Source organism: Phyllobates terribilis, unplaced genomic scaffold (genome assembly GCF_046119375.1).
Source record: "Phyllobates terribilis strain yellow unplaced genomic scaffold, ASM4611937v1 Scaffold_8__6_contigs__length_399053987, whole genome shotgun sequence".
Classification (NCBI taxonomy): Eukaryota; Metazoa; Chordata; class Amphibia; order Anura; family Dendrobatidae; genus Phyllobates; species Phyllobates terribilis.
The window spans coordinates 276,481,545-276,500,905 of record NW_027362768.1 but is presented as its reverse complement, the minus strand read 5'-3'; the positions used below and the strand labels follow the sequence as shown (position 1 = coordinate 276,500,905).

The window sequence follows — 19,361 nt, the reverse complement described above, 5'->3', positions numbered from 1 at the left end:
TCTTGCTTCGCTCGGTGCTCACTGCCGGCAGATCGCGGTACACTGCACTGAAGGACCTGCCGACGTCCGCATCGCGTGACCCGTCACATGACTATGACGTCAGCGCAGGTCCTTCAGTCCATCACGATTTGCCAGCAAGGGAGGAGGAGCGCACCGGGGGCCGTCAGAAGGTAAGTATAATATTTATTTTTTATTTTATTCTTTTTTTTTTACATGTTCTATGGTACCCGGGTCCGGAGTAGAGTCTCCTCTCCTCTAGACCTAGGTACCATCCGCACATTGGAACGCATGGAATGCGCATCTACACATACAGTGATGCGTAATCCATACGTTCTAATGCAAGTCAATGGCGGCGAAAACGCAGCACTTCCGCAAAATAATTGGTAGTGCTGCGTTTTTTTCCGCAATGATAATCCGCAGCGGAAATTTCCGCAGCATGTACACTGCATATGCGGGTTATCATTGGGAAACATGGCAGGCCTTCTACCATGTGTTTCTGCAGCTTTTTTGCCGCTGCGGAAACTCTTAACAAACGCATCGTGGGCACATAGCCAAAAAATGGAAAAAGTGATACGTTAGGCACAATCTAATTTGTTAACACCTCTAACCTGGCACTCAAACGGCATAACTTACTGGTGATTAGCTGTTACAGCAGGGACAGAGTAATCTGTGTGAGGCAGTGACGGGGATCGTATACGAGGGACGGTATATATCCCCCAGAATGTGTACCAAGACCTATTAAACCCATTGAAGTGCATTGCAGTCACAGACACACCTGCAGCTGCAATGCAGGAATGAAGGCGAGCATTGACCTAGTCAGGCTATCTGGCTAAGGCAGATTAGTAAAACCTGACAGGGCCTTCATTTCTTGGAGGAGGCTACACGAAAGCAGTGGGGCGGCCTCCTCCCTCCAACCCGGGTTTTCCAGTGGCTCTTGCCACAGGTCCTTTAAAAACCCTGCATTAAGGATTGCATTGTTCAGTGTTGGGACCTGCTAGGAACATAGCTGGAAAGCTTGGCAGGCCTGTGTGTAGTTGAACCTACACCTGGGAAGGCTCTGCACCCTTCAGACTCTAAGCGGCCCAGCGTTGCCCACGGCAACCGTTGTTTATGAACTTATGTTAACCCGGCTGCGAACCGGAGGACTTTCTGTTTACCCGTGAGTTGCTGAATAAAAGCTGCTTATGTTGGACTTGCTTGGGTCACTGCCTTAGTTATTGCACGGTGTGAACACCGCCGCCTTGCAGCGTGGTGGAGAATGCGGGCATTGTGACTGAGGCATACTCCACCGGCAGCTGCATGATCACAATCCGGCCGGCCACCTTTCAGCCCAAACCCGTGGACAAAATGGAGGCGCTGTTAAGGCAATTGGTCCTCACGCAGCAGCAGGAGCAGTTCAAGCAGGAGCAGCTCAAGCAGCTGCAACACACCAACGAGCTGATCGTGCAGCAGCTCACAGCCCTGCGGGAGACGCCAACGGCACCGGCCCTGGAACGTCGAGAGGCCCGGGACAAGGTTCGCTCAGCATTGAGGAAGATGGGACCGGAGGACGACCTGGAAGCCTTCCTGTCCATCTACGAACGTACAGCAGAGCGGGAAAACCGGCCAGTGGGCCGAAGTGGTTGCTCAGTTTTTGGTCGGCGATGCCCAGAAGGCCTACTTCGACCTCAGTCGGGAGGACGCCCAGGACTACCATAGGCTCAAAGGTGAGATCCTTGCCCGACTGGGGGTCAATATATACGTGAGGGCTCAGCGCGTATTTTCATGGGCCTATGTGGAGACCCGACCAGCGTGGTCTCAGGCTTATGACATTTTGTAGCTGGTCAAGAGGTGGCTCCAACCTGAGTCTTTGACTCCAGCCCAGATGGTGGAGAGGGTGGTGGTCGATCGGCTGGTGAGGACTCTGCCGGCCGCTATCCAACGTTGGGTGGGGCAAGGGGACCCCGGCACCCTCGACCAGGTGGCCAGCCTGATTCGAGCGGTACTTGGCCACTCAGAACTTTATACGCGACTCTGCCCCCTCGTGGCTGTCACGCCGGACCCTGCCAGACCAGGAACCGGGAAAGGTCGCATCCCTCTGCTGAGGACAGTCAGCACCGTACCTGTGCTGAAGGGGAACCCCGGAGTGAGAGTGGCAGGAGACCGGTTCCCTCCCATAAGGTCTCAAGATCTAACAGTACCTCTGCCATTAGGTGCTGGCGGTGTCAGTGGCCGGGACACGTGGTTTCTAACTGCCCCCTGACTACAGAGCCCATGGACTGCGGGTATAACCGCCGGGTCTCACTGTACACCCAGACCGTCTGCTCTGCGAGTGCCGACCCTCCCGGACAGTGAACCCCAACTGTGCCAAGTACCTGTTAATGGGTACCCAACGGAGGCCCTCTTAGACTCGGGGAGCCTAGTGACTTTGGTACATGGGTCGCTGGTGGCAGGAGACCCCAGAGGATGGACAGTCGAGGTGGTTTGTATCCATGGGGACCTCCGAGAATACCCAACCGCGGAGGTAGTTTTGTCCAAGACGTGGCGACATAAAACATGTGGGGGTGGTTAAAATTCTTCCCTATGGGGCTGTGTTGGGAAGAGACTTTCCCCCTGTTCTGCGCTCTGTGGAAGCACAAAATCCACTCTCCCCCAGTAAAATTTGTTACAGGCGCTGTACCCGACGAACCCGAGTCAGGGTACCTGCCGTAGGGGTGTCCAACTTAGGGACAGAGTGTAACCCCATTAGGTCTCCTCTAGAGGTGCTGGCAGGAGAGGTCTAGGAGACCCCATCGATCCCCGAGCTGGAAAAGTCCCGGGACACGCTTGGGACATCTCAGCTACAGGATCCCACCCTGACCCTGACTCGGGCGCGGGGAAAGGGAGTTAGAGGTAAATGGCGTAGCTCAACAGCCCGGTGCAGATTCTGTGATTCCACGCATGGTGGTCAACGGTTAGTTGCTCTATAGGGTAGACAGAATCAGGAACGAGGTCGTGGAACAGTTAGTGGTACGTCAATCGTACCGTCGGGCAATTCTGGAGATGGCACACACACACCTGTTGGGTGGACACTTAGGGGTTAAAAAGGCGCAAGAGCGTATCTTGCAGCAGTTCTTTTGGCCAGGGATTTACGCGGAGGTTCAAAAGTACTGCGAATCCTGCCCGGAGTGTCAGCTGACCACAGCCACCGCAAGCTTTCGTAGTCCATTGGTACCTCCGCCAGAGATAGAGGTACCTTTTGAATGGATTGCAATAGACTTGGTAGGGCCCATTGTAAAATCCGCTCGTGGCCACCAACACATACTTGTGGTCGTCGACTGTGCCACCTAGTACCCGGAGGCTATACCGATACACCACACCTCGGTGAAACTGATTGCACGGGAGCTGTTTGCCTGTTCTGTCGCCTTGGGCTACCTAAGAGGATCCTGATGGATCAAGGGACCCTTTTATGTCCAAGGTGACGAGGGAACTGTGCAAACTGCTAAAAATAAAACAATTGCGCACCTCGATGTACCACCCTCAAAGCGACGGGCTAGTTGAACGGTTCAATAAAACCCTCAAGTCCATGTTAAAAAAGGTGGTTTCTAAGGATGGAAGGGATTAGGACATGTTACTACCCTATTTGATATTTGCTGTCCATGAGGTACCCCCAGCTTCCACAGGGTACTCTCCCTTTGAGTTATTGTACGGCAGACACCCTAGGGGTCTGTTGGACGTAGCCAAAGAGACGTGGGAACAAGAGCCGACTCCACATAGGAGTATAATTGAACACGTGGCTAGTATGCAGGACCGGATCGCGGCGGTCATGCCCATCGTGAAAAAACATCTGTTAGATGCCCAGGCAGCACAGAGGCGCACATATAATAAAAGAGCCACGGTCAGGTTTTTTAACAAGGGCGATCCGGTGGTAGTACGTGTACACTCAGCAAGGGGTGCGTCCGGGTGAGAGGTCAGGATAAGTGATGCTCTCACTAAACAGCAGTGATGGGAGGCTCGCTCGCTGGTGCAGCGGAATACCGACGTGTTCTCAGAGCTACTGGGTAGGACTGCGGTTCTCCAACATGACATTGTCACCGAACCTGGGATAAGGGTACGAATGAGACCGTACTGGGTACCTGACGCCCGGAGGCAAGTCGGCACGGCTGAGGTAAAACAAATGCTCCAGTTAGGAGCCACCAGGCGGTTTCTGTCACTGCAAAATGTCTGTCTCTCTGTAGAAGTCGCAGGCCAACGTGGATGCCCTGTCCCTGGCATCCTGTATGGTGACAAATGTTCAACCCCACAAGTTTGAACAGAGGGGGGAGGGGGGATATGTGAGGCCGTGACGGGGATCGTATACGAGGGACGGTATATATCCCCCAGAATGTGTACAGAGACCTATTAAACTCATTGAAGTGCATTGCAGTCACAGACACACCTGCAGCTGCAATGCAGGAATGAAGGTGAGAATTGACCTGGTCAAGCTATCTGGCTAAGGCAGATTGTAAAACCCGGCAGGGCCTTCATTTCTTGGAGGAGGCTACAGGAAGGCAGTGGGGTGGCCTCCTCCCTCCAACACGGGTTTTCCATTGGCTCTTGCCACAGGTCCTTTAAAAACCCTGCATTAAGGATTAGTGTTGTTCAGTGTTGGTACCTGCTAGGAACATAGCAGAAAAGCTTGGCGGGCCTGTGTGTAGTTGAACCTACGCCTGGGAAGGCTCTTCACCCGTCAAGCTCTGAGCGGCCCGGCGTAGCCGTTGCCCACGGCAACCGTTGTTTATGGACTTATGTTAATCCGGCTGCGAACCGGAGGACTTTCTGTTTACCCGTGAGTTGCTGAATAAAAGCTGCTTATGTTGGACTTGCTTGGGTCACTGCCTCAGTTACTGCACGGTGCGAACACCGCCGCCTTACATCTGGCATTGATGGTATGAAGGCTAATTAGGCGATCCCATTGAGGTAAGGTAGGTATGATGGCATGGGTAAGGTAGGATGGATATGTTGGTACCAGTGAAGCATTTTGGACAATATGAAGTCAATTTCACATTATGGATGAGACACATACTATAATATTGAACGCATATAGTAAATAAGACCAACACAACTGAACATATTAGTATATAGAATATTTAACCTGAGACACACCTGATACCGATAATTACCAACAAAGAAAAATATGGTGCAGTAAAGTCTCATAAAACATAGCTTTTATTGAAATAATGAATATGAAAAAAACTAAAGGTAAAAAAGCAGAGTAACACAATGGAGGACTACATGTATGGAGATAGACGTACACTAAAATATATATTGCTTGATAACAGAATATGCTTTCCTGTGCCTATGCAATTGTATATGGAATATATTTTTCAGTGACTATATGTTATACCCTGCTGAGAAGATAAATATTCCAAAATTAAACAAGCAATGATGAAGCACTTACATGTTATAGTAGGAAAGACTGTAGTGACATGTGGTCCTGGCCCCCCAACGCGCGTTTCATGTTATCTTCGTCCAGGAGTTTGTGCCGTGAAATCTCTGGTATTTCCATTCCCAGTGGTTTTGCATGCCGGAAGTACCTGTGACTCACAGGCACTTGCGCCTGACAGGCCCTTGCGCAGTAGTGAACAAGCCATAACCCTAACAGGCTAATTAAGGTCTGAAACCTTGGTGAAAGCTATTTGAGCACACAAATCACCAAGGGTGCCCAAACTTTTGCATCGGCCCATTTTCCTTTTTGTAATTTTTAAAATGTAAAAAAATGACTTTTTTTTTTTTACCTAAAATACAAAGGAAATGTGTCATCTTTAACTTTAGCCCATTTAGAGATCATTTAATCTTCAACTTGCTTAACTGTTCATAATAAGAGTAATTTTGACCACGGGTGCTCAAATTTTTACATGCCACTGTAACAGTTTGGTTCTCATTTTATTAGTTCATTTATTTTAGTTCTCCACATATTTTAAATACTCATATTCTCGCCAAATTTTGGCTGATTTTACTCAATGACCCATTCTTCAAAAAATAAAGAAACGTTACTGATCATAAATCACAAATTATAAAGAATATTGTTGCATTTAGCAAACTTTACAAGGTGGAAGACCCCCTGAAACATGCTTCATTATCATTTTTACAGCTGTCTGGCATTGGAAAAATTGTAAATTTTGTATTAACACATGGTTCCCAGATAGGAGAACATGTTCAACTCTTGTCTTCATGGCTCATCCTTGTTTGCTATCAGATGGAATGCAAATGTGGTTTACAGTCCATTGGGTGTACCGCACAAAGTATACGTACAAGGGTCAACAAGCATGGCTGGAATGTAATTACTGGATGCACTAAACATGGTGTGTCACCCCATGCATTACAAATAGGTTTTATATTTCATGTGTATTTTTACAATGCTTAGAACAAAGCTTCCCAAACTATTTCTACTGCGGTGTCATTAGTAAAAGTGAGTAAAGGTGTGGTCTTCACCTTAAAGACAAAGATGATGTCAGGGCTCACCATCTGTAGTGGAAATCCTCTCCTATACAACCCTCAATTTCTCTTTTATTGTCTCCTGAACCCAAAAGAACATTATGATATATACAAAATGAGTCAATTGAGTTGTTAAACTAAATATTGCAGCAAACAAAAAAGGGACTGTGTATGTGCAGTGCCTCACCAAAAACTATCCAGCACCTCACTGGTAATGCCAGTTTCAAAGTTTGAGAAGTACTGCTGTAGACTGAGAAATTTTCCACGATCTGCTCTCAATATTTGTACGTGCGTTTATTATGACTTGTTGGTAATTATATTCCCCCCAAAAAAAGGTTTAATCTCTTACTGCGCCAACAATACATTTATTCTTGGTTTATCATGATCTCAAATATCATTTTCCTGTGTCTACCTTCATGCCCCATCTTTAAATCACTTCTTCCAGTTTTCTTTTTCTTTTCTTTTTTTTTTTACTCCTGTATACCTATTGTTTCCTGTGTGTGCTTGTGTTTAGTGAACTTGCATGAGCTCATCACCCTGACTTTGGGCATATGATAACCCTGCTGCGAGTCTCCCAACTCATTCCTGTTTTATTTTCATAGATTCAAACATTTCCCTAGGCATTCTCCTCATCAAACAGTCATTCCCATGCCACAACATGCTTGCACCCTGCACACAGAAAGCGTGCACCAATAGAACACTATGTCGTGTGTTTCTGTACAGCTCCAACTTTTAACTGCATAAATCTTTTTCACTACTCATTCATTCACAATCTTTAATTTTTGATGTCTTTTGCAATACCTTTGCCGCTAGCATTTCTTTTTTCTTAAATTCCATATACAGTCATTGCCAAAATTGTTGGCACCTTTGAAATTGTTCCAGAAAATTAAGTATTTCTCCCAGAAAATTATTGCAATTACACAAGTTTTGTTATACACATGTTTATTTGTTTGTGTATATTGGAATACCACCAAAAACAGAGAAAAAAAGACTAATTGGGCATAATTTCACAGTGAACCCCCAATATTGGCCAGACAAAATTGTAGCTACTTTTCAAAAATTGTGGGTAAACAACTTTGTTTCACGCATGTAATGCTTGTTCAAACTCACCTGTGGCAAGTAACAGTTGTGTGCAATATAAAAATCATACCTGAAACCAGATGAAAAGGGAAGAAGATGACTCAATCTTTGCATTGTGCGTAGAAAAATTTTTGGAAGATTGCAACGCAGGATAGTCCAGATGGTAGATAAGCATATCCAATCAAGTTCCAAAGAAATTTAAGCTGTCCTGCAGGCTCAGGGTGCATCAGTGTCAATGCAAAGTGTCCGTCAACATTTGAATGAAATTAAACGCTATAGCAGGAGACCCAGGAGGACCCCACTGCTGACACAGAGACATAAAAAAAGCTACACGGCAGTTTGCCAAAATGTACGTGAGTAAGCCAAAATCTTTCTGGGAAAGCTTCTTGTGGACAGATGAGACCAAGATAGAGCTTTTTGGTAAAACACATCATTCTACTGTTTACTGAAAATGGAATAAAACCTACAAAGAAAAGAACACAGCACTTACAGTCAAGTATGGTGGAGGTTCAAATATGTATTGGGGTTGTTTTACTGCCTCTGGCACTGGATGCCTTGACTATGTGCAAGGCATCATGAAATCTGAAGATTACCAAAGGATTTTGGATTGCAATGTAGTGCCTAGAGTCAGAAAGTAGGGTGTGCGACCTAGGTCAGGGGTCTTCCATCAAGACAATGACCCCAAATATACTTCAAGAAACCCCCAGAAATGAATGCAAAACAAAGCGCTAGAGAGTTCTGAAGTGACCAGCAACGAGTACGGTTTTCAATCACAAAAATTCCAGTTGAGAGGTGAAAGAAGCTTGTTGATGGATATAGGAAGTGATTGATTACAGTTATTCCAAAGGGTGTGCAACCCAATATTAAGTTGGGAGTGGCAACAATTTTGACCAGTCCATTTTTGGGGTTTTGTGTGAAATTACAGTACAGACCAAAAGTTTGGACACACCTTCTCATTTAAAGATTTTTCTGTATTTTCATGACTATGAAAATTATACATTCACACTGAAGGCATCAAAACTATGAATTCCAGGTTCTTCAAAGTAGCCACCTTTTGCTTTGATGACTGCTTTGCACACTCTTGGCATTCTCTTGCTGAGCTTCAAGTGGTAGTCACCGGAAATGGTCTTCCAACAACCTTGAAGGAGTTCCCAGAGATGCTTAGCACTTGTTGGCCCTTTTGCCTTCACTCTGCGGTCCAGCTCACCCCAAACCATCTCGATTGGGTTCAGGTCTGGTGACTGTAGAGGCCAGGTCATCTGGCGTAGCACCCCATCACTCTCCTTCTTGGTCAAATAGCCCTTAAACAGCCTGGAGGTGTGTTTTTGGTCATTGTCCTCTTGAAAAATAAATGATGGTCCAACTAAACGCAAACCGGATGGAATAGCATGACGCTGCAAGATGCTGTGGGAGCCATGCTGGTTCAGTATGCCTTCAATTTTGAATAAATCCCCAACAGTGTCACCAGCAAAGCAACCCCACACCATCACACCTCCTTCTCCATGCTTCACGGTGGGAACCAGGCATGTAGAGTCCATCCGTTCACCTTTTCTGCATCGCACAAAGACACGGTGGCTGGAACCAAAGATCTCAAATTTGGACTCATCAGACCAAAGCACAGATTTCCACTGGTCTAATGTCCATTCCTTGTGTTCTTTAGCCCAAACAAGTCTCTTCTGCTTGTTGCCTGTCCTTAGCAGTGGTTTCCTTGCAGCTATTTTACCATGAAGGCCTGCTGCACAAAGTCTCCCCTTAACAGTTGTTGAAGAGATGTGTCTGCTGCTAGAACTCTGTGTGGCATTGACCTGGTCTCTAATCTGAGCTGCTGTTAACCTGCGATTTCTGAGGCTGGTGACTCGGATAAACTTAACCTCAGAAGCAAAGGTGACTCTTGGTCTTCCTTTCTTGGGGCGGTCCTCATGTGAGCCAGTTTCTTTGTAGCGCTTGATGGCTTTTGCAACTGCACTTGGGGACACTTTCAAAGTTTTCCCAATTTTTCGGACTGACTGACCTTCATTTCTTAAAGTAATGATGGCCACTCGTTTTTCTTTACCTAGCTGCTTTTTTCTTGCCATAATACAAATTCTAACAGTCTATTCAGTAGGACAACACAACTGATGGTCCCAACCCCATTTATAAGGCAAGAAATCCCACTTATTAAACCTGACAGGGCACACCTGTGAAGTGAAAACCATTTCCGGTGACTACCACTTGAAGCTCATCAAGAGAATGCCAAAAGTGTGCAAAGCAGTCATCAAAGCAAAAGGTGGCTACTTTGAAGAACCTAGAATATAAGACATTTTCAGTTGTTTCACACTTCTTTGTTAAGTATATAATTCCACATGTGTTAATTCATAGTTTTGATGCCTTCAGTGTGAATGTACAATTTTCATAGTTATGAAAATACAGAAAATTCTTTAAATGAGAAGGTGTGTCCAAACTTTAGGTCTGTACTGTATGTCCAATTTCCCTTTTTTTTCCTCAGTTTTTTTGTGTTGTTCCAATACACACAAAGAAAATAAACTTGTGTAAAACAAAACGTGTAATTCCAATAATTTTGTAGGAGAAATATTTCATTTTCTGGAAGTAATTCAAGGGTGCCAACACTTTCTGCCATGACTGTATAACATAGTGGCGACCATCAAGCGGAAGCTGTCAGAGGAATGAACTGGTCACTTCTTTTAGCCACTTCACGGCTATCGAATCCTGAAGCTTTTAAAATATTGTTATAAAATATGTGACATACCATTTTGACATTGCAGTGCATTATGTGCATCCATTTTTGGCATTTCATTAGGGCTTTTTCAGGCGTATTTGACTTGGAATCTGGATGAAAAAGACATCTTGTGCATATACACTAACAGGAAATAGATACTCAGAGGGAAAATAAAAAGAGCAAATGTCACAGTTTGAGATGTGCAGAGCAATATATACAGACTATTGAAAAAAAAAAAAGTGGTCTATGGGAAAAGTAATAGACATAGAGTACCCAGGAGAAATAAAGTTTTCTCACCTGCAGTATGCTTCATCAGGGGGTGGCTTGAATGCACACACAACAGGCTATTTAACTGAGCATGGTCCAATCATAACTCAGGCACTTAGATGGCACCTATCAGTAAAAATAAAAGTCTATACCAATGAACTATGGTATGCACAAATGCGAGTGCTGCTTATCAATGTGTATACTGTAATAATAGATATTAAAGGGCTTTCCTACAAACAAAGCACACTTTAATCAATAGATCTTGGAAAAATAATAAGTTAAAAAAAATGTTCCTGTGCTGAGATAATCTTATAAATGTGCTCCTGCTGTGTACTGTGTTACGGATCCAGGTGGTGGAACCTCTGTGCTGGGATGCAAGGAGGGACCAGAGGGGCGTAACTAAGTGCCTACTCAGACTGACCCTGGTCGCACGGCGGCTTAGTCAACTCCGTGAACCAAGGAGGGATCGGGCAGGTGGACCAGGTGCCACTCTGGGACCGACCTTGTGTGAGAGCAGGCGACTCCCACAGGTCAGATGGCTGAAGCTGACAGGTACAGCAGGAGAGCACGGCAGATAGCTTGACGGGTGATCCGGGTTGGCAAGCCGACGGGCACGGCAGGTAGCCAGACGGGTGATCCGGGTTGGCAAACAGGCGGACACAGCAATTGGCTGACAGGTGATCCGGGTAGACAGGCATGCGAGCACCGCTGATAGGCTGGCGGGCACGGCTAACAGACAGGCTCGTGGGCACTGGAACCTGAGGGCTGAGGAGAGTATCAGCACACAAACAACAACCTTGCACAGGCACCTCCATTTTGGAGGGGGTGCTTTATATAGGAGTGGTCCTCCGGCCATTGGCCAGGGACTCTTTAGGACGGTGCGCATAGCCTCTTTAAGATGGAGGGAGCGCGCGCGATCCCTAAGCACAGTGCCCAGGAAGTTGCGTGCGGTGCGCACAACAGCAGCAACAGGAGCAGGGAAGCTGGAGGACACCGGACCGGGACCGCGGCGGTGAGGGGAACGGTGTCTCTGCCCTGCTGGAGGCAGAGACGCCGAAGCTACAGTACCCCTTCCTTTACGCCCCCTCTTCTTTAGGCCTGCAAGAAATTTTTCAAGAAGATGAGGGGCATGAATGTTCTCCCTGGGATCCCAAGATCTCTCCCCAGGACCAAACCCCTTCCAATCCACAAGAAAGAAAGTCTTTCCTCTTATCCTCTTGATTGCCAAAATCTTTTCTACCTCAAAGGCGTCCTCAGCGGAGACTAGAGCTGGAGAGGTACCTGGATCGTCAGAGAAAGAATTAAGGACAACAGGTTTGAGGAGAGACACGTGAAAGGAGTTGGGAATCCGTAAGGAGGCCGGAAGTTTCAGCTTGTAAGCCACTGGATTTCTTTGGTTCAGAATCTCAAACGGACCGATTAACCGCGGACCCAACTTATATGATGATATCTTGAGACGGACATACTGTATTTGGAGGAAAGCCAGACCTTGTCTCCTGGACGGAATTGAGGCGGATCCAGACGTCTCTTATCAGCATGCATCTTCATCCGCTCGGAGGACTGAAGGAGAGCAGATCTAGCTAGTGTCCTCCAAAATCGCAGAAAATTCAGTGACGAGAGACTCCGCAGCAGGATTGTCCACTGAAGCAGAGATGGGAAACGGAATCCGGGGGTGTTGACCGTAGACCACAAAAAACGGAGACTTAGCAGAGGACTCACTCACATGGTTGATATAGGAAAACTCGGCCCAGGGCAGGAGCTCAACCCAATCGCTATGGTGAGTGTTGACAGAGTGCCGAAGAAAGCTGGTAAGGATCTGATTGATACTTGCCACTTGACCATTGGACTGAGGATGATAGGCAGAAGAGAAATCCAAAGAGACATCCAGCAGCTTACACGTGGCTCTCCAAAAGTGAGAAATGAACTGAACTCCTCGGTCCGAGACAATGTGGAGGGGTAAGCCATGGAGACGGAAGATGTGACGGATAAAGTCCCTAGCCAGCACAGGTGCAGACGGAAGACCAGGCAGAGGAATGAAGTGAGCCATCTTGGAGAAGCGGTCGGCAACCACCCAAATGACAGTACAACCGACCGATACCAGAAGATCCGTGATGAAATCCATTGCAATATGTTGCCACGGAGCGGAAGGCACGGGAAGAGGAAGGAGACGATCGGCTGGAAGGTGCCTTAAGTATCTTGTTACGGGCACAAGAGGAACAAGCCATGACAAAATCCGCAACATCCTTGCGCAGAGTGGGCCACCAATAGTGCCGGGCAATGAGCAGAGGTGTCTTCCTCTGGCCGGCATGGCCAGCCAGTTTGGACGAATGGCCCCAGAGTAAGACCCTCTTCCGATCCTGAGCCGCTACAAAGGTCTTACAAGGAGGTAGATGAAACAGGTCAAACGGAGAAACAGTCATTATTCTGGAGGGATCAATAATGTGTAGCGGCTCCTCCAGGTCGGAAGACAGAAAAGAGCGGGATAGAGCGTCCGCTTTAATGTTCTTGTCTGCCGGCCGGTAATGGAGATTGAAGCAGAATCGAGCAAAAAACAAAGACCATCAGGCCTGACGGGGGTTTAGTCTCTGGGTGGTCTGCAAATATGCAAGGTTTTTATGGTCAGTGTAGATGACCACCGGGTGCAGAGCCCCCTCAAGCAAGTAGCGCCACTCCTCCAGCGCTAATTTGATGGCCAGCAGTTCTCGATCTCCTATGGAGTAATTACATTCGGCCGGAGAGAAGAGTTTGTAGAAGAAGCCACAGGTCATCATTCGCCCGGACTAGGATTTCTGGGTGAGCACTGCTCCGGCTCCGGAGGAAGAGGCATCAACCTCCAGGAAGAACTGTTTATTGCCATCAGGATGGTGTAGCACAGGAGTGGAGGAGAAGGCTTGTTAAAGAGAGATAAAGGCATTCTCTGCCTCGGGAGACCACTCCCTGGGATTTGCCCCCTTACGGGTAAGAGCAGAGATGGGAGCTGTCCGGGAGGAGAAATGAGGAATGAAGAGGCAGTAATAGTTAGCGAATCCCAGAAACCGCTGAATAGCCTTCAACCCCTCAGGTCAGGGCCATTTTAAGACGGCAAACACCTTCTCAGGATCCATCCGCAGTCCGGTCTCCGAAATGATATACCCCAGAAATGGCAGGGAGGTCTGCTCAAAGAGGCATTTCTCGTGCTTAGCGTACAGGCGATTCTTCCGGAGCCTCAGCAGTACCTGACAAACATCCCTCCGGTGAGAGGGCAGATCAGGGGAAAACACCAAGATATCGTCCAGGTACACCACCACGCAGGAATGCAGGAGATCTCGAAAGATATTGTTTACCAACTCCTGGAAGACGGCTGGAGCATTACAGAGACCAAAGGGCTTCACGCGGTACTCGTAGTGACCATCTCGGGTGTTGAATGCCGTCTTCCACTCGTCTCCCTTGCGGATCCGGACCAGATTGTACGCCCCACGCAGGTCGAGCTTCGTGAAGAGCTTTGCGCCCTTTAGGCGGTCAAACAGCTCTGAGATGAGAGGCAGGGGGTACTTATTCTTGATGGTAATCTGGTTTAGGCCCCTATAGTCGATACAAGAACGAAGCGAGCCGTCCTTCTCCTTGACGAAGAAGAATCCTGCTCCAGCCGGAGAGGTGGATTTCTGGATAAATCCCCTAGCAAGATTTTCTTCAATATATTCAGACATGGCACGGGTCTCGGCCAGCGACAAGGGGTAGATTCGCCCGCGAGGAGGTGAAGCACCAGGTATTAGGTCGATGGGGTAATCATACGACCTATGAGGTGGTAGTGTCTCTGCCTCCTTTTTATCAAAAACGTCTGCATAGGACCAGTAGGGTGCTGGCAGGCCAGGTAAGTTAGCTGGAGTAGGCGGGAGTCGAGCAGGACGAACTGGAACCAGATAGGTCTTATTGCATTCCTGCACCCAACGGAGCACCTCTCCCGAGCTCCAATTCAGGACTGGCTCATGTCTCTGTAACCAAGGCAGGCCAAGCAAGATGGGATGAGAGAGACCGGACAGTATGTAAAAGGATATCTTCTCCGAGTGCAGAATTCCCACCTGAAGATTTACCGGCTCAGTGACCAACAAGATGGTTTCAGGGAGAAGCTTTCCATCCACAGAGGAAACTGCTAAAGGGTCTGCCAGACGTATGGTAGAAATCTGAAAACGCTCCACGACGGCCTGTTGGATGAGATTCCCAGCGGCTCCGGAATCCAGATAGGCAGTCTCGAAGAAGCGTGCCTCACCACTGGTAACGGAAACGGACAGAGTCAAGGGCGGAGAGGAAAAACTCTTGCCTAGGACGACCTCTCCGAGCGGTCCTAGACACTGGAGTTTCCCGGTCTCACCGGGCAGGAGCAGATCAGATGCTATATATTGCCACAGTAGAAGCAACTCCCCTCAGCACGACGGGTCTCCTAGTGAGACTTGACCATCTTGACTTGGTCAATTTGCATCGGCTCTGGAGAAGACACCCGGGGGAGTGCAGGTTGCGAGACTGGACTTTGGAGGACGGGTGCGAGGCGCGGAGGTTTCCTCTCACAGCTCATCTCCTTAGCGCGTTCCAGGAAACGGATGTCAATCCGGGTAGCTAATGTCAACAGGTCATCCAGGGAGGGAGGTATGTCACGACCGGCTAGCTCATCCTTGATCCGTCCGGAAAGGCCCTCCCAAAAGGTGGACACCAGGGCCTCATTGTTCCAGGCAAGTTCAGATGCTAGGGTTCGGATATGTACGGCATACTGGCCCACAGTGAGACTCCCTTGGCGGTGTCGGAGAAGTGAGGAGGCAGTAGAAGATTTTCGTCCGGGCTCATCGAACACCTTCTGGAAGGCCGTGAGGAAAGCCTGCAGATCGGACACCAGAGGATCGCCTCTCTCCCACAGAGGGTTAAGCCTCGCTAACGCCTCTCCAGTGAGGTGAGACATGATGAACGCTACCTTAGCCCGGTCAGAGGTGAACTGGTGTGCCAGGAGTTCAAAGTGCAGCCTGCACTGATTTATGAAGCCCCTACATAGTACGGGGTCACCACCAAAACGTGGAGGCGCAGAGAGCCGGGATGCAAAGCTGGGTCCCACAGCGCAACTGGGTTGAGGTACCGCCGGAGAGGGTGCCGCTCGGTTAGAGGCGGATACAGTTTGGGTGGAGAGCACGTCCAGGCAGGAGTTGACTGTCTGCAGATAGGACAGGATAGTATCCTGTTGAGATCTCTGGCGGGAGACCTCTTGGTAGAGGTCAGAGAGCAAGAAAGCCTGGGAGCCACCGGGTTCCATGGCCTGTGCAAACTGTTACGGATCCGGGTGGTGGAACCTCTGTGCTGGGATGCAAGGAGGGATCAGAGGGGCGTAACTAAGTGCCTACCCGGACCGAACCTGGCTACACGGTGGCTTAGTCGACTCAGTGAACCAAGGAGGGACCGGAAAGGTGGACCAGATGCCACACTGGGACCGACCTCGTGTGAGAGCAGACGACTTCCACAGGACTGACAGATGAAGCAGACAGGCACGGCAGATGGGCTGGCAGATGAGCTCAGCTGGTAGGCAGGCAGCGCTGGAAGACAGGCCGTTGGTCACTGCTGATAGGCTGGCGGTCACGGCTGATAGACAAGCTGGCGGGCAGCACTGGAACCTGAGGACTGGAGAAAGTGTTAGAACACAAACAATAACTTTGCACAGCCACCTCCATTTTGGAGGAGGTGCCTAAAATAACAGAAGTCCTCCAGCCATTGGCCGGTGACATTTTAGGAAGGCGCGCGCGCGCGGCCCCATTAAGAGGTAGGGAGCTTGCGTGCCCTAGATATAGTTCCTGGGGATCTGCACGCGGTGGCCGCTCCACGGGCAGGCGCACCGAGGGAGCAGTAAGGAGGAGAGGAGGACGCCGGACTGGAGTTGCGGCGGTGAGGGGGATCGGCGTCTCTGCCGGGCAGGAGGCAGAGACACCGACGCTACAAGTATAACGGCATTACAGCCAGGGATTGCAGCTGCTGGTTTCTGTATGGAAAAAAAAATCCCTGCCTGTTTAAAAATTTGTTTTAGTTCAAAGAAGGAATCAGCTGTGATCCCATGCTATCCTGTCTGTATACTCTCTTTTGCTTTCTTCCCTGCCCAGGAAATGTGGTATAGAATGTTAGAGTTGGAGGGGACCACCAGGGTCATCGTGTCCAACCCGCTGCTCAATGCAGATGTCTGTCCAGCTGCTGTTTGAAGACTCCCATTGAAGGAGAACTCATAACCTCTCGTGGCAGCCTGTTCCTCATTGATCACTCTCACTGACAAAAAATTTTTTCGAATATCTTATCTGCATCTTCTCCCATTCAGTTTCATTCCATTGCTTCTCTTATTTCCATGTGCAAGTGAGAATAAGGGTGATCCCTCTACACTGTGACTTTTCTTCAGATATTTGTAGACCACTATTAAGTCTCCTCTTAGGCTATGTGCCCACAATGCAGAAATGCTCCGGATTTTTTCCTGAGCATTTCTGCATCTCCCTGGCAGAAAAAACGCATGCGGATTATACATGCGTTTTTCCTGCCAGGGACAAGCAGATGTGAAGTGTTCTTCACATGCATTTCCGCATGCGGGTTGACAAGCGCTTTCCAAGAGATTTTAGCATCACTTGGAAAGTGCTTGACAACTTGGTCACACTATATAAATCCATGCAAACAGCATGGATTTATATAGTGTGACCGAAAGAATGTTAAAAATTAAATATTATACTTACCTTCTGATGTGTGCTTGTCTCTGATTGCTGGCAACTCGCGGTAGATTTAAGGACCTGCCGACGTTAGCGGTCGCGTGACCCGTCACTTGACTAAATGACGTCAGCGCAGGTCCTTTAGTCTACCGCGAGCTGCCAGGAAGCCAAGGCAAGCACACCGGGGGCCATCAGAAGGTAAGTATAATATTTATTTTTTATTTTATTCTTTTTTTTACAGGTTCTATGGTACCTGGATCCAGAGGAGAGTCTCCTCTTCTCCAGACCCGGGTACCATCCGCACATTGAAACGCATGGAATCCGCATGTCCAGATGCAGTGATGCGGATTCCATGCGTTCCAATGCAAGTCAATGGCGGCAAAAACACAGCGCTTCCGCAATATAATTGGTAGTGCTGCATATTTTTCTGCAATGATAATCCGCATCGGAAATTTCCGCAGCATGTGCACAGCACATGCGGATTATCATTGGGGAACATGGCAGACCTTCTACCAAGCGTTTTTTAAGCGTTTCTGCAGCGGAATTGCCGCTGCGGAAACGCTTAAAAAACGCATAGTGGGTACACAGCCTAAGCCTTCTTTTTTGCAAGCTAAACATTCCCAGATCCTTTAACCATTCCTCGTAAGACATACTTTGCAGTTCTCTCACCATCCTGGTATCTCTTCTCTGATCTTGCTCCAGTTTTTCAATGTCTTTTTTAAAATGTGGTACTCAGAACTGGACACAGTATTCCAGAGGAGGTCTGACCAAGGAGGAGTAGAGCGGGATAATTACTTCACATGATCTAGACTCTATGCTTCTCTTAATACATCCCAGGACTGTTTGCCTTTTTTTTGCTTCTGCATCACACTGTTGACTCATGTGCAGTCTGTGATCTATTAGTATACCCAAGTCTTTTTCACACGTGCTGTTGCTTAGTTCTATTCCTCCCAGATGTAATATAATTTTTCTTGCCCAGATGTAGAATCTTGCATTTCTCCCTATTAAATGCCATTCTATTAGTCGCTGCCCATTGTTCAAGCTTATCTAGATCCTTCTGAATCCTTTCTCTGTCTTCTCTAGTGTTAGCTATTCTTCCTAGCTTTGCATTGTCTACAAATTTGATTAGTTTACCTTCAGTTCCCTTAACTAGATCATTTATAAAATTGTTGATCAACACTGGGGCCAGGACAGAGCCTTGTGGTACCCCACTTGAAACAATCTTTCAATTGGATGTGCAACCATTTGCTACCACGATCACTGAGCCAGTTATGAATCCACCTAACCGTAGCCTTGTCAATCCCATACTTGGTCATTTTTTTCAATAAGGGTAGTATGAGATTCTTTATCAAATGTTTTTCTGAAGTCAAGATATACTATATCTACTACATTTCCCTGATCCACACCGTCAGTGATTCCATCATAGAAAGAAATTAGATTAGTCTAGCATGACTTGTTTGTTACAAACCCATGCTGGCTCTTGTTAATTACGTTATTCTTATCCAAGTATTTACATACATGCTGTTTAATATTTGTTCAAAATTCTTTCCTGGTATACAAGTAAGGCTCACTGGCCTGTAATTTCCTGGCTCCATCTTCTTTCCTTTTTGAAGATAGGTACAACATTTGCCCTTCTCCAATCTTCTGGGACTTCTCCTGTTCTTCAGAATTTTTCAAAATTATGGCTAGTGGTTCTGCAATTTCATCTGCTATCTCTTTTAGTACCCTAGGATGTAATTCATCTAGACCACGAGATTTAAATTCATTTAAATTAGCTAAATGTACCATCTCTCTGTTTATAGATAGTGTGGATTCTTTTATTCCTTCGATATCACTGTGAAGATCAGTAGTTGTTACAATTGCTTTCTTAGAGAACACAGTTGCAAAATAGGAATTTAAAAGTTCGGCCTTCTCAACATCATTTTTGACCACTTCACCCTTTTGATCCTGTAAAAATCCTATAGCATCTTTGGCTTTTCTTTTGCTTTTGATGTACCCCCAAAATCTTTTTTTATTGCTTTTGGTCTCCATTGCAAGCCTCACTTCATTACTGGTTTTAGCTCTTCTAACACTTGCCCTGCATTACCAGCAGACAGCATTATATTCTTCTTTAGATATGCCCCCCTCTTTCCATTTAATATACATTTTGTTTTTCCTTTTTAACAAGTGTT

General features: G+C 47.4%; 1 protein-coding gene across 2 annotated transcripts in view; it reads left to right on the top strand.

Moving 5' to 3' along the window:
* The window catches only part of LOC141157247 (arf-GAP with dual PH domain-containing protein 1-like), a 151,927-nt gene that overhangs the window by 32,106 nt on the left and 100,460 nt on the right, over window positions 1-19,361 (top strand). The gene's annotated exons all lie outside the window — the stretch shown is intronic.